Source organism: Anomaloglossus baeobatrachus, chromosome 12 (assembly GCF_048569485.1).
Source record: "Anomaloglossus baeobatrachus isolate aAnoBae1 chromosome 12, aAnoBae1.hap1, whole genome shotgun sequence".
Lineage (NCBI taxonomy): Eukaryota > Metazoa > Chordata > Amphibia > Anura > Aromobatidae > Anomaloglossus > Anomaloglossus baeobatrachus.
The window spans coordinates 69,536,612-69,551,690 of record NC_134364.1 but is presented as its reverse complement, the minus strand read 5'-3'; positions in this window follow the sequence as shown (position 1 = coordinate 69,551,690).

The following is a 15,079-nucleotide window of genomic DNA, read 5'->3' as shown; positions in this document are numbered from 1 at the left end:
CAAAAAAGAGAAATTTAGCCATCTGTATTATAACTGAGACTGAAGCCTGGGGTGTGATGAAGTCTTGAATACTGAGGATGGTGTCTAATGAAGTCTTGGGTTCTCAAGTCTGGGGTCAGATGAAGGTCTAAATTATGATGAATGCTTACCTACTTACATCTGGAGTCTGAAAAAGTCTTAGGTATTGAGTCATGGGGTTTCATGAAGTCCTAATTGCTGAGGTCTTGGGTCTCATGAAACCTCGGGTTCTGAAGTTTGGCGTTGAATAAAGTCTTGGTTTCTGAGGTCTGGAGTTATGTCAAGCCTTAAGGCCACTTTACACACAGCGACATCGCTAGCGATGTCGCAGGTGAAAACACCCGTCCCCGTCGGTTGTGTGTCACGGGCAAATCGCTGCCCGTGGCGCACAACATCACTAGGACCCGTCACACATACTTACCTGCCTAGCGACGTCGCTGCGGCCAGCGAACCGCCTCCTTTCTAAGTGGGAGGTTCGTTCGGTGTCACAGCGGCGTCACTATGCGGTTGCCCAATAGAAGCGGAGGGGCGGAGATGAGCAGCCAGAATATACCGCCCACCTTCTTCCTTCCTCATTGCCGGCAGCCACAGGTACGATGTTGTTCCTCGTTCCTGCGGTGTCACACGTAGCGATGTGTGCTGCCGCAGGAACGACGAACAACCTGCGTCCTGCAGCAGCAACGATATTTGAGATTAGAACGACATGTCAACGATCAACGATATGGTGAGGATTTTTGATCGTTAGCGGTCGTTCGTACGTTTCACACGCAATGACGTCGCTAACGAGGCCGGATGTGAGTCACAAATTCCGTGACCCCAACGACATCTCGTTAGCGATGTCGTTGCATGTAAAGTGCCCTTAAGGTACTGAGGTCTGGGGTTTTATGATGTCTTGAGTACTGAGGTATGAGATTAGATGAAGTCTTTTGTACTTAGGTTTTGTCACAGTTTCGCCTCCCCGTCCACATGGCTTGGGGGCGGAGCCTTCTCCCGGGACTCACTTCCGGAGCTTAGATGCTTTAAAAACTGACATCTCCAGTGAACCAGCGCTGGCTATAAGCTTAGCGCTGCTTTGCCCATGATTGCTGGTCCTGTAATTGTTATCCTGATCCGTCTGCTCCTGTGCCCCCGTGCCCTGTCTGTGTTCCGTCTCCTAGTCGTCCTGAACTTGACTCTGCTTCTGCTCGTTCCTCCAGTCCTCCTTCTGCCCGTACTGTGTTTGACCCAGCCTGCCTGACCATTCCTCGCACACCCCGCAGCTCTGCTCCCCAGCTGTGCTGTGAGACAGTGTACGAGTACACACTGTGCATCCACTTCCTGGTTCTTCTTGCTCCGTGTAGTGTCTTCTGCTGCAGCGCTCCGGCTCCCCCTAGTGGCAGCTTGACAGGTTTGGGGTCTGGGGAAGACTTAAGTGATGAGGTCTGTGAGTCAGGTGTAGTCTTGGGTACTGAGGTTTGGCATTAGATGAAGTTTTGTGTCCTGAAGTTTGGAGTCTGATGAAGTCTTGAATATTGAGGTTTGAGGTTAGATGAAGTCTTGGGTACTGAGATTTGGGGTTGGTTGAAATCTTAGGGCTTGAAGTATGTGGCTTGATGAAGTCTTAGGTACTGAATGTTGAGGTCTATGGTTTGATGAATTGTTGGGTACTGAGGTCTGTGGTTTGATGAAGTCTTAGATACTGAGGTTTGGAGTCTGATGAAGTTTTGGCTACTGGGATTTCAGTTGGATGAAGTATTGTGTATTGAAGTATGGGGTCTTATGAGGTCTTCAATACCAAGGTCTGGAGTCTAATGAGGTCTTGGGTATTAAGGTCTTGAATTGGTTTAACTCTTGGGTACTGATTGAGGTCTTGGGTTTGCATTAAATCTTTGGTACTTATGTCTGGGGTTGGATGATATCTTGGTTACTGAGGTCTGGGATTGATGAGGACTTGGGTACTGAGGCGGTCCTAGTCTAGTAAAGTCAAGGTAACTGAGGTCTGAGTCTGATGATGTTATGGCTACTGAGATCTGGGATTACTCTCGTATATAGAAAAATTGATGCCTCACCATACTACCACCATCTTCAAACTAATATTGTATATTGACGGACTCCACCCTTGAAAGCCACGACTATGGACTGAACAATGTAAGAAGATCATGCGATTCCGATTAATAGCATTTGCCTGATCTTCTTACAGTGAGATCTGGGGTTGTTGAAGTTTTGGCTATTGGAGTTTGGCTTTTAATGGAAAATGTCCAATCTAATTATGTTTATAATCCTGTAGCTGATCTGCCGTCAACTATCAGTTTAGGATACATTTTAGCATGCAATTCAAAAAATTGGAGCCAAATTGTGATTGGATGGCACACACAATGGCCCAGCTGTCCTAATTATCGTCACAACGGTGTAGTGACATAATGATATTATTGTCATTTTATTAGAGGATTTTACAAATGATAATCTCATTAGTAACAAGGTATGAGTCTACCAGTCCCAGAAGTCTACTCGGATCATTAGATCAGTGCAAGTGCCAATTAGAGTCCGTATAGGTTTAAATGCTATAATTGTATTTTTCTATAAATAAAAGAAACGCAGAATGCCCCCGTGGTTTGGAATCCAGCTGTGCGGGGACGTCTGCCCATCTATTGTGTTTACCACCAGTTCTCACCACTCCCCGCCAGGGTGAACCTTTCTGTTTACGACCGAACAAGGTACAGGCATTTTCTAATGAAGAAGAGAAGGATGGGGCAAAATGTAGAAAAAATATTCTTGTGGGGATAACTCACAAAACATTTTTAAAGATCTCATTAATACAACACTGCTGATGTTTTTTTCACCTTTTTCGTGTATAGCTCTCTTTTATACATTCACATACTTTTATGTGGCCGTATCGTACTTGTTTGTTTCGTAAAAAGATTTATTTTCTGTTGGATTCTATATGAATGTCTCCATATTTTTATATAATTCCATTCAGTGTCGTCTTATAGCAAAAAGTTCCGCTATACGTTATGTATGTGCATGTAGGGCACATGACCTGTGAAAACAGTAATTGGCGACATGAGTCAAGTGAAAGCAGGATCGGGATGTCATCAACGCAGCACCCATGGGGATCAGTAGTTGGGGTTGCTGGATAGGGAGGGGATTCACTATGTAGGTAGTATATATATTTTTTATATAAATATATTATATTCTCTACTATTGGGTGACTTTTAAAAAATCCTTGAAAGACACTTTAGAGGGGTTGTCCAGTGAATTACAAGTTCTATCTAATTACCTGACAAGGGTGGAAACTCCGATGCAGGTTTGAGGGTGCCTGGGCACCTCTTGGAATAACTACACCCTTGCAACGTCATGATGTTGCGTGAAGCCTAGCCACTAGGCCTCACACCACGCAGTACGTCGCACTGTGATGTCCTTGGGCTCTATCATACATCTGTCCTCGGTCTGAGCACTTCACCCTTCAATACGGTCCCCTAAACTTTCTTGTGCCTCACATCGAACTTTGCAAGTAGTTGAGTGTGCTCCCATGTGATTTTTTACCTAGGCCGAAATATGGCCTACCAAGACACACACCTGAGTTTTGATATTAAGGCTTCTGTGTTCCTGGGATGTTTTGTTTATCAGTTCATGGTAGTTGTTTGTGGTATCCAGGACATCTCCTGTCTGTGGCTTCTAATTCCTTCAGAGTTTTGTCTGCTACCTGTCTGGGATCTCCAGGACATCTCCTAGCTGCCTGCAGCTTCCAGTTCTTTAGCTATCTGCCTACAGTTTCCAGTATCTTGGCTACCTGTCTGCAGTCTTCAGGATGTCTCCTGGTTGCTTGCAGCTTCCAGTTCTTCAGCTACTTATCTACCTGTGATTTTTAGGTCTTTAGCTACCTACTTGCCTGTGGTTTCCAGTTCTTCAACTACTTACCTGTCTGTGGTTTCCAGTTCTTCAGCTACCTACCTACCTTCTGTTTCCAGTTCTTCAACTATCTACCTGTCTGTGGTTTCCAGTATCTCAACTACCTGTCTCTGATCTCCAAGATGTCTCTGGGTTGAATGTGGCTTCCAGTTCTTCAGCTACCTGCCTGCCTGCAGTTTCCAGTATCTCAGCTACTTGTCTGCGGTCTTCATGGAGTCTCCTCTTTGCCTGCGACTTCCAGTTCATCAGCTACCTACCTGTCGGCAGTTTTCGGTATCTTGGTTTCCTGCCTGCGCTCGCCAGGATATCTCCTAGCTGTCTATGGCTTCTAGTTTTTCAGCTACTTACCTGCTCTCGGTTTGCAGTATCTTGGCTACCTGCCTGTCATCTCCAGGATGTCTACTGGCTGCCTGCGGCTTCCAATACCTTTAGCTACCTACCTGCCTGTGGTCTCCATTATCTCGGCTACCTATCACCAGTCTCCAGGACGTCTCCTGGCTGAATATGTGACGCCCCTGGACTAATCAGGTCGTCACAGGGTACTGCACAAACTGCCCTCCCCGTACAGTATTCAACCCTCCATGGTTCTGGGTCTCTATCCTGCAGTGTTGCCTCCATCAGCATTCATAAATCCTAGATACACTTTGCACCACACCTGTCAGGCACACCAGTGGGCTGCTTAAGCAGGAATAGGGCTGCCCACCTAGGGGTCAGACAGGGAGGTTTCGTGTCAAGCGATTTGAGAAGTAGCTGTAGCTCCCAGTGAGAGAGGAGCTGAGATTAGGAGCTCCCGGGAGTTGAGTAGTGACCCTCGAGCTGTGAAGAGCTCTGAGGAAGCTGGGAGTTGGAGCTCCCAGGGGAGAGGAAAACTAATTCGCAGACGGTGGTCTGGACCTAGAGGGGTCAGAACCCCGGTTGCAGGGGATTGATGCTAGGTGCCTGGAACCCGTCGGGGAGAAGCTTCAGGCAACCTGGCATTTAACCTGAGGAGAACGGGGCCTTTATGGACTGTTCCCACCAGCTCCAGAATCGGGGCACTAGCACAACGAGGGGGATAGGGCTTTCCTAGCAAGCGGCCCACTGAAATCCCAAGCGTGAGCCCTGAAAGCAGGCTCCTCCACTTAGTCACAGTGGGGAGAAGGGCCCGGATAGCTCCAAGCTACTGGACCACAACGGACAGTCTAAAACTTGCCAGGAGGCAGGTTACAGACCACCAGCAGCACTGCAGGGGACGTGACATGAACGAGCTCCCCTCGAGAGGCAGCGGCATTCAGAGACTTGGTTTACCCTGTTGTCAGCGTCTGCTTCATTGCTGAGTGAGTAACCGACTGACCCCTGCACTGTGTCCCCACATCACCATCCAGAGTCCCGGGGCCTACCCCTACCCGTGGAGTGCAACGTCACCTAGCTGCCCCACTCCATCACCCTGGGTACTCCCAACGGCAGCGGCGGTACTTCCAATTAGCGCACACCAGGGCGGCGTCACAAACTATACCAAATGCCCTGTAAATACTCCCTTTTACATATGATTGTGGCCCCTAAGCCCCCGGGTCCAGAAACCCTCGAGCCATGAACTACCATCACTCCTGGATCCGAGCGGTCCAATCCGCTGCTGGGGCGGCACACCTCAAATTTCTGGCGTCACGAACAGGATACGAACTGGGCTAACTAACCTGTGTGACGTACGCCTTGAAAAGCGAAACTGTGTGTCAAAAGTCCCATACCCGCCATTTTCTGCCGGTTTCCACCAGCTTTGGCGCCAAAACGTCATCTTCTAGACCAAAAGCACGCAAAGCCCCGCCCTTCGTCCTGAGAGTATGCACGAAACCAGAAGTTCCCAGAGGGTCCCAGAGCGACAGTGAGTGGCTGGCGAAAACCGAGGGGGCATGACGGCATGTAATAGCGGAAGTGGAGCAGGGACGCCAGGACTCTGTCATAACTTTCCTGGGCACCGCAGAGGCAAGATGTCGGGAAAAACCAACAGCTGACCCCGAGACGCTGCCCGCAACACCGGCAGCAGATTCCTCAACTCCCACTGAAGACTACCAGGCCGCAATTCCTGATCAGATTGTCCTGGTGATAAAACACTCAGAGATGGAAGAAGGAGATTCAGGTTCCAGCACTCCAGAGGCTGCCTGGGTGCCACGCTTTGGAGGAAACGGCTATAGGATCTCCCTGTCGTCTCGGGCAATACAACAATTGGAGATGGTGGAGGTGGAGGGAGAGTCCACTTCAGATGAAGAGATCCCAGTCAATACCATTGATGTGGTGGTGCCCATATGCCGTTGCTGTGGTTTACCAGGGCACTTTGCTAGAGTGTGTCCAGGAGGTGCCTGACGTTAAAGGGACCGGAACCTGCATGTTTATAATATTTTTTTTGTGGACTGTCACCTTTGTTGAACGTTCTCCAGTGTTACAAATGGAGGAGGGTGTCGGGGATCGGCTGAAGGGTCCCTGATGGAAGGTGACAGGAAAGTTATGCTGCAATTAGACTGCGCCCTCCTTGTTGAACCTTTTTCCACCCTTTGTTACAGGGAAAAGGCCATCAGAGCCTTGGACGGTGCAGTGCTGGTAGATGGCACAAGGAGGCCCCAGTGGGGGTTGGTGCAAAAGCGCAACGGCTACCAGGTTGCTCAGGACTGTTACCAGAGTCGTCCTTTTAAAATCCGGGACTTTAACCCTGTCACAGACCCCAAGAAGGAATGTAGTGGGTCAGGTTTGTTTGGGTGGCGGGTTAATGGGATCCGGGATGTTGGAACTGGACTGTAGCAGGAAGGAGCTGCAACGGAGAAGGTTGAAACCCCGCTAACAATACAACCGTTAGCGTTCCACTGTTTTTTTTTTTATAAAAGATGAACTCTTAAGGGTGCTTTACACGCTGCGACATCGCTAATGAGATATCGTCGGGGTCACGATGTTGGTGACGCACATCCGGCGTCGTTAGCAACATCGTAGCGTGTGATACCTATGAGCGACCTTTAACGATCGCAAAAGAGGCAAAAATCGTTGGTCTGTGTCACGTCGTTCATTTACCAAAAATCGTTGTTTGGTCAGTAGCGAGGTTGTTTGTCGTTCCTGGGGCATCACACATCGCTATGTGTGACACCGCAGGAGCGACAAACACCTCTTTACCTGCCATGCACCAGCAATGAGGAAAGAAGGAGGTAGGCGGCATGTTCCGGATTGTTGGGTGTCTCCAGCGACGTCGCTCAGCAGGTATGTGCGTGTGACGCTGCCATAACGATAATGTTCGCTACGGCAGCTATCACTAAAGGTCGCACGAACGACGGGGGCGGGTGCTAGCGATGTCGTAGCGTGTAAAGCACCCTTAAGAGTTAGTGAAACGTTTAAGTAAATGTGCCTCCCCTGTGCGGGATGGAAAGTGTCAATAAAAATGTTATTTTTTTCTTTTCAGTTGACAAAAATAAACCTCTGGATGTCCTATAGCTCGAAGACAAGCTACGTTTAACCAAGGGAGAATGTGACGCCCCTGTACTATTCAAGTCGTCACAGGGTACTGCACAAACTGCCCTCCCCGTGCAGTATTCAACCACCCATGGTTCTGGGTCTCTATCCTGCAGTGCTGCCTCCATCAGCATTCATAAATCGTAGATACACTTTGCACCACACCTGTCAAGCACACTAGTGGGCTGCTTAAGTAGGAATAGGCCTGCCCACCTAGGAGTCAGACACGGAGGTGGGAGGTGTCAAGCGATTTTAGAAGTAGCTCCCAGTGAGAGAGGGGCTGGGAGTAGCAGCTCCCGGGAGTTGAGTAGTGACCCTCGAGCTGTGAGGAGATCTGAGGAAGCTGGGAGTTGGAGCTCCCAGGGGAGAGGAAAACTAGATCGCAGATGGTGGTCTGGACCTAGAGGAGTCAGTCCCTGAGGCTAGGTGCCTGGAATCCATCGAGGAGGACGGCCGGCAGCCTGGTCCTGTCACCAGTCCAGACCCAAAGGCACGACAGGGTACACGAACCCTAGGTCGGGGAGAAGCTTCAGGCAACCCGGCAATTAGCCTGAGGGGAACGGGGCCTTTATGGACTGTTCCCACAAGCTCCAGAATCGGGGGACTAGCACAACGAGGGAGATAGGGCTTTCCTAACAAGCAGCCCACTGAAATCCCAAGCATGAGCCCTGAGAGCAGACTCCTCCACTTAGCCACAGTGGTGAGCGGGGCCCGGATAGCTCCAAGCTATTGGAGCATAACAGACACTCTAGCTCTAAAACCTAGTGCCAGGAGGCAGGTTACGGACCACCAGTAGCACTGCAGGGGACGGGACTTGGACGAGCTCCCCTTGAGAGGCAGCGGCATTCAGAGACTTGGTTCACCCTGTTGTCAGCGTCTGCTTTATTGCTGAGGGAGTACCCGACTGACCCCTGCACTGTGTCCCCGCATCACCATCCAGAGTCCCGGGGTCTACCCCTACCTGTGGACGGCAACGTCACCTAGCTGCCCCACTCCATCACCCCGGATACCCCCAACGGCAGCGGCGGTACTCCCAATTACGGGTGACATCACAAACTATACCAAATCTCCTGTAAATACTCCCTTTTACATTTGAGTGTGGCCACTAAGCCCCCGGGTCCGGAAACCCTCGAGCCATGAACTATCATTACTCCCGTACCCGTATCCGAGCAGTTCGATCAGCTGCTGGGACGGCACAAATACGTCTTCCAGTTCTTCGGCTACCTACCTGACACAATGTTAAAGGTGCATTGTATCGCAACAATGATGTTGCACCATGCTGGATAATCGAAAGAAGAGTCGCGGACGCTGTCAGATAAAAGACGGTCCTCAGGGCTCCAGGTCACCGAAAAGGCCGAGGGGCGGGTCCTGCAAAATGATTTCCATCAACTCCATTCTCCAACTCTCATAGAATCATAGAATATGTAGAGATGGATGGGACCTCGAAAATCTTCTCCAGGTGTACATTTTTGATGTTGGCTCAAAAATCAGATGTGGACAGTTTTTTGTGCCTTAGCTCTAGCTCTGGCAGACTTAACCTGCCAGAAAAAAATCATTGGGACTTTACTAGAGCTGCAGACGTTTGGAGTTTTATCTGAGCCTCATCTGTGAGGAGACAATATGGCTAATTAATCAAGAAGACTGGCTTAGCGCATGCTCAAACTACACCAGTGTGAGAGAATACAATTTGTTGTGTTCTTATAGAAACCATCTTGTCCTATAACTAATGATGCCATAGGGCTCAGCTAACACTGATGGGCGTGGAAGTTTCACATTTCTATACACACCCCTGCAGCTCTTATTGGTGTATAGTTCTGACAAGTTATTTCTTTGTTTGAGGTACTATATAAACTGGTCACATGATGTAATAAAGCAAAAACTTTCAGTACACCACAAAGCGTGTGTGCTACAACTAGTTCCCAAGCGCTCGGAAAACAAATCTTACTAATTTGGAGCTCCAATGGCATAGAAAGAGTGTATTTCACTTTCACCGGTCTTGATGGAGTCAAACAGGTGCCAAATCCACTAAGAGGTGCACACCAGTTAATAATTTCAATGCTTCATCCACGCGTCGCACTAGAAATACTACTCCTGTCTGGGACTCGAGTAACACTTCTGGCATCAAATATGCTGATATTTTATTAATTGGATGAGTGGCCATGGCTTCTCCCCAGCTCCAGCTTTGGAGCTAATCCAAACTGGCGTGAAAATGTGTCAACTTATCAAAGCTTTTTTACACTACTTTTGTGGCGTAAAAGCTTTGATGAATTGGAGCCAATGATTATAATATTACACATCGAAATTATTAGAAAATTCTTCTAATGCTAAGGCTTTAGCCTTGAAATTCTGTTCCAAATGTTGCCGCCCTAGGTTCAGGCCTCATAATCCTCTATGTGAGTTCTCACATTATCTCACTGTCTCATAGAAATTCATGCAAATAACACAGAACCCTCTCCCTTCCGCCCATTGAACAGCACTGAAGACCATTATGCACAAAAGAGCGCAGATAGATTGTCGTTTGACTATTATGTACTAGGAGAAAAAAATAAGATGTTATTATTTGCACTCTTCTGGAGGAACAAGGGGAAAATAAGTAAGCCTGTCACATCTTCTCTTATGAGATTATTCTCCCGATACATGCACAGAAAATGCCACAGACTGCGGACTCAATAACAAGAGGAGTTAAGGGTATAATTACAGGGAATTATGCAGAGGATGTTACTTGAAAGGGAGATCTTCATACCTGCGCGGCTGTTCCGGCCCGGTAAAATATCAGCACAGCCGTGGACAATGACTCATAGAGGTCTGTCGTCTACATATAATTGATTTACAAACTAGCCCGGTATCGTGCCTGGGAGCTGGGTCATTTATCGTATTGGAAGTGGGGGGAGGGGATGGGGGGATGATTATTATTTTTGTGGTCCAGAAATAAAAACAGCTGAGGTAGGAGAAGCTCTTAATGGCCTCGGTGCACCTGTACTGGTTCTCACAAATCAAAGCCTAGTTATTATTCAGCCAGATTGTATCATGGCCGGACTGGGAGGGCTGACAGGGCGGGCTGGGAAGAAAAAAATGGGATCTATGTATGTATTCTAATAAAAACACAGAGGACTAAAGCTTTAAATCTGCAGGGACAGCTAAGAGACAGAACAAAGCAAGACAAAGCTCTGCGGCACATCGGAGCTTTCATGTGTCCGGCTCTGAGGCACGCCGCCCGTGAATGCTGACTTGTGTACACTTCTCATCCTTACCAATGTCAGCGATCGTCCCTCTCCTTAATCTCCCTCCTCCTTACTCTTAATGTTCAAAGCCTTATTACTTCTTTATAGGACCGGTCAATATGCCAATGTGCCTTATAAGACCGGTCAATATGCCAATGTGCCTTATAAGACCGGTCAATATGCCAAGGTGCCTTATAGGACGGGTCAATATGCCAAGGTGCCTTATAGAGCCTATCAATATGCCAAGGTGCCTTATAGGACGGGTCAATATGCCAAGGTGCCTTATAGAGCCTATCAATATGCCAAGGTGCCTTATAGGACTTGTCAGTGTGCCAATGTGCCTTATAGGACTGGTCAATATGCCAGGGTGCCTTATAGAGCCTATCAATATGCCAAGGTGCCTTATAGGACTGGTCAATGTGCCAATGTGCCTTATAGAGCCTATCAGTATGCCAAGGTGCCTTAAAGGACTGGTCAATATTCCAATGTGCCTTATAGGACTGGTCAATATTCCAATGTGCCTTATAGGACTGGTCAATATGCCAAGGTGCCTTATTACCCAATTTTTCCCGGGCAGGAGAAGAAGAGTCCACACACACACACTGGCAGGAAGGAGTTAAAAATTATTCAGCATGTAGTTTTAGCCTGCATGACTCATCCTGTCTCCTAATGAGCAGGTGTGCAGGTCCCCATGACAACCTGATGGGAGGGGGGCCTGAAATGAGGAGTGGAGTGGAGAGCAGATAGAAAGTTTAGGCAGAACATCAGAGGCTGCAGGAGAGTGTAGACCTCCACAGAGAGCAGCGCCTGCTGAGCAGATGCCAGAGACCAAGGCTGATAACATCTGAGGAAGGGAATGGAACTGAGGACTGGGGATCCTTGGAGAGTGTTGGACCCGGTAGTGGTACTGCCTACGCTACCGGGCAAGAGAGAGACAGAATGGCTGCAGGTCCCCAAGATGCTCCATGTCACGGGGATAGCATTAACGCACCGAAAGAGAGGGACCCCCAGATCACCTCATGGGACCCCCCTTCCTCCTACCTGCCCGGGACTGACCAGAGGCTATGTGACGCCCTAGGCAAGCCAGGGGTCGCAGGTCATGACACCACCACACCCTACACCCCAGATAGGTACACCAAAGCTACACAAAAATCCTTGTTGCCTTCCTCCAGGGGCTGATGTCCACACCAGGGGGTGGGCCAGGCGGTTGTCTCCGCCCACCGAGGAGTTCACAGCCCTGGAGGCGGGAAAACCAGGCAGTTAAGCTAGGGAAGTGAAGGAGTGAAGAGTTCAGTTTAGGGAGAGGAAGAGTTAAGAGTGAAGTGGTAGAGGAGCAAGAGAGAGGAGAAAAAGTGGAAGAGAAAGTGACAGTTGAGAAAGCCTGAAGTTGGTCCGGGTGTGTGCCCCGGACTGAGAACAGCAAGGTTAGCAGACGGCGGTGACCGTCTGCAGGAGAGGCTGCTTGGAGGTTGCCGAAAGGACTGTGGACGGGTGGTGGCCCGGCTGTACCAGAGCGGTATACGAAGAGAAGCCAGCACCATTGGCAGGGGCCTTTCGGATCCCGGCAAGGCTAGGAGTAGCCGTGAATTTGCCAAATCCATCAGTGAAGAGGACCTCTGGGTCTCCCAACAACTAAGTCCCGATTGAAGGCAACAGTCCAACCATTAGAGAGAGACACCGCCACCGCCAAGGCACCAGTTTCTTAGGGCCAGCACCTGCGGGCAAAGAGGGGCTCCTCCGGCACATATCGAAGCCGGGGAGCGGGTTACCGGTGGGAACCCATCGCTACCAACATAGACTTAGGTGCAGGAAAAGGGACCGTCACCGTCAACTACTGGGGAAAAGCAACAGCAGCCGTCCGTGGGAACCGTCTTTCCAGCCGTGTGTTTTACCGAGAACTGTGTCCCCGTCTCAGGCTGAGTGAGTACCACAGTGCCGTGAGGCACAGCGCTGCCCCCGCATCCCTGCACTCCACCAAGCCCTGCACCGGCCCCCGCCATCCCTCATCACCCACCTCATCACTGGGCCCCAGGACAACTACCCCCTACCCACGGAGGGGAGAACCAACAACTTTGCTGCTCCCTGTCACCGCTCCCGGGATCCCCATACAGAGCAGCGGTGGTGTCCACACAATCACCACAACCGTGGGTGGCGTCACGGACAATAAACAATCCCAAAAACCAATCCCCTTTCACTCACGGGCGAGGAGCGCCGCTCGAGTCCCCGGGATCCGGCCCATCGCTCGAGCCACCGAGCAGCAGTAGGCCGCAACAGCAGCGGCAGCCGGACCCACGCAGTGGGAGAGCGCAGCGTCCCCTCCTCCGCCTGCGACAGCTACAGGCGGCGAGAGCCAGCACCCGGGTGCGATGTGGAATGGACTGTAAATAAAAAACAACTGGAACCACACTCCGTGACTGGTGTGAGTACTGCCGCCGCCCTGTGCCCCCGGTGTCCCTGAGGACTGTTGCCCTTGGTCTCATTAACCTCCCGGGGCTCCCCCGCTCCACCCGTGGGGAGTGATTCTATCTGGCTGCTTATAACATCTGCCCTGGAGAGAGACTGTGCAGCGGCGGCTGAACTCCTGGCCGCATACAACGGGTGGCGCTGCTAGCATCCCCCGTCCCCGTCCCGTACCGTTTCCTGGGGAAGAGCGGTGGCAGAGGAGGACGAGACCTCAGTGGCCGTTGTGAGCGATGGCAAGCTCCCCAGGAACCCCGTTACCCTCCTTCCATCCCCCTTGTCACACCTGACTGACTGTCGGACTTTCCTTTTATTGAAACCCGTTACGTTAGCCGGGTCGGGCCACTCACAGCCTGACCCCCAATATCACTGGCCCGGTGACTGTGCGAACCCTGCAGGCCCCGGCGCGGGCATTTCAGGTCAACATGCCAAGGTGCCTTATAGAGCCTATCAATATGCTAATGTGCCTTATAGCACTGGTCAATATGCCAATGTGCCTTACAGGACCGGTTAATATGCCAATGTGCCTTACAGGACCGGTTAATATGCCAATGTGTCTTATAGAGCCTATCAATATGCGAAGGTGCCTTACAGGACCGGTTAATATTCCAATGTGCCTTACAGGACTGGTCATTAGGCTTTATTCAAAATTGTAGATTGTTAAGGGGAATGTGTCATCAAAACATGACTTATTGTTTAAATCAGGCCTTTATGATAAATTAGAAGGTGAGCTGTGATATCTCCTATTGTGAATGATGGATTTTGTGTTTCATACTGTATTTACAAGTGTTATCAGTTGTTGCACAGGAGGAAGAGGAGGTGAGCTGTGACATCATTTATTGGGAATGATGGATCCTGCGCTATCTACTGTACATAGTGGTAATATCAGTCATTGTACAGGAGAAGGTGAGCTGTGACTCACCTATTGTGAATGGTGGATCCAGTGTTAGCTACTGTATATAGAGGTGTTATCAGTCATTGTACAGGAGGAGGAGGTGACCTGTGACATCACCTATCGGGAATGGTGGATCCTGTGTTATCTTCTGTTTTTTTCTTATCTTCTGGTGTTTTCTATCATTGTACAGGAGGGTGAGGACTAGGTCAGCTGTGATATTGTGATATTACCTATTGTGAATGGTATTCCTACTTCCTGTTTGTCAAATGGAAATTGGCAGCGACTGACTTAGAGGTACTTTGCACACTGCGACATTGCTAGCTGATGTTAGTGATGCCGAGCGTGATAGTCCCCGCCCCCGTCGCAGCTGCGATATTTTGTGATAGCTGCCGTAGCGAACATTATCGATACGGCAGCTTTACATGCACTTACCTGTCCTGCGACGTCGCTCTGGCCGGTGATCCGCCTCCTTCCTAAGGGGTGGGTCGTGCGACGTCACAGCGACGTCACACGGCAGGCGGCCAATAGAAGCGGAGGGGCGGAGATGAGCGGGACGTAAACATCCCGCCCACCTCCTTCCTTCCGCATAGCCGGTGGAGGCAGGTAAGGAGATGTTCCTCGCTCCTGCGGCTTCATACACAGCGATGTGTGCTGCCGCAGGAACGAGGAACAACATAATTGTCTATAATTGCAGCAATGTCATCACCTCGGTACACATTGTTCTGCATCGGAGCTGCATACACTGTGTGCAGAATTATTAGGCAAATGAGTATTTTGATCACAGGATACTTTTTATACATGTTTTCCTACTCCAAGCTGTATATTCTTGAGAGCCAACTACCAATTAAATAAATCAGGTGATATGCATCTCTGTAATGAGGAGGGGTGCGGTGTAATGACATCAACACCCTACATAAGGTGTGCTTAATTATTAGGCAACTTCCTTTCTTTTGGCAAAATGGGTCAGAAGAGAGATTTGACGGGCTCTGAATAAGCCCAAAATTGTGAGATGTCTTGTAGAGGGATGCAGCAGTCTTGAAATTGCCAAACGTTTGAAGCATGATCATCAAACAATCAAGCGTTTCATGGCAAATAGCCAACAGGGTCGCAAGAAGCGTGGTGGGCAAAAAAG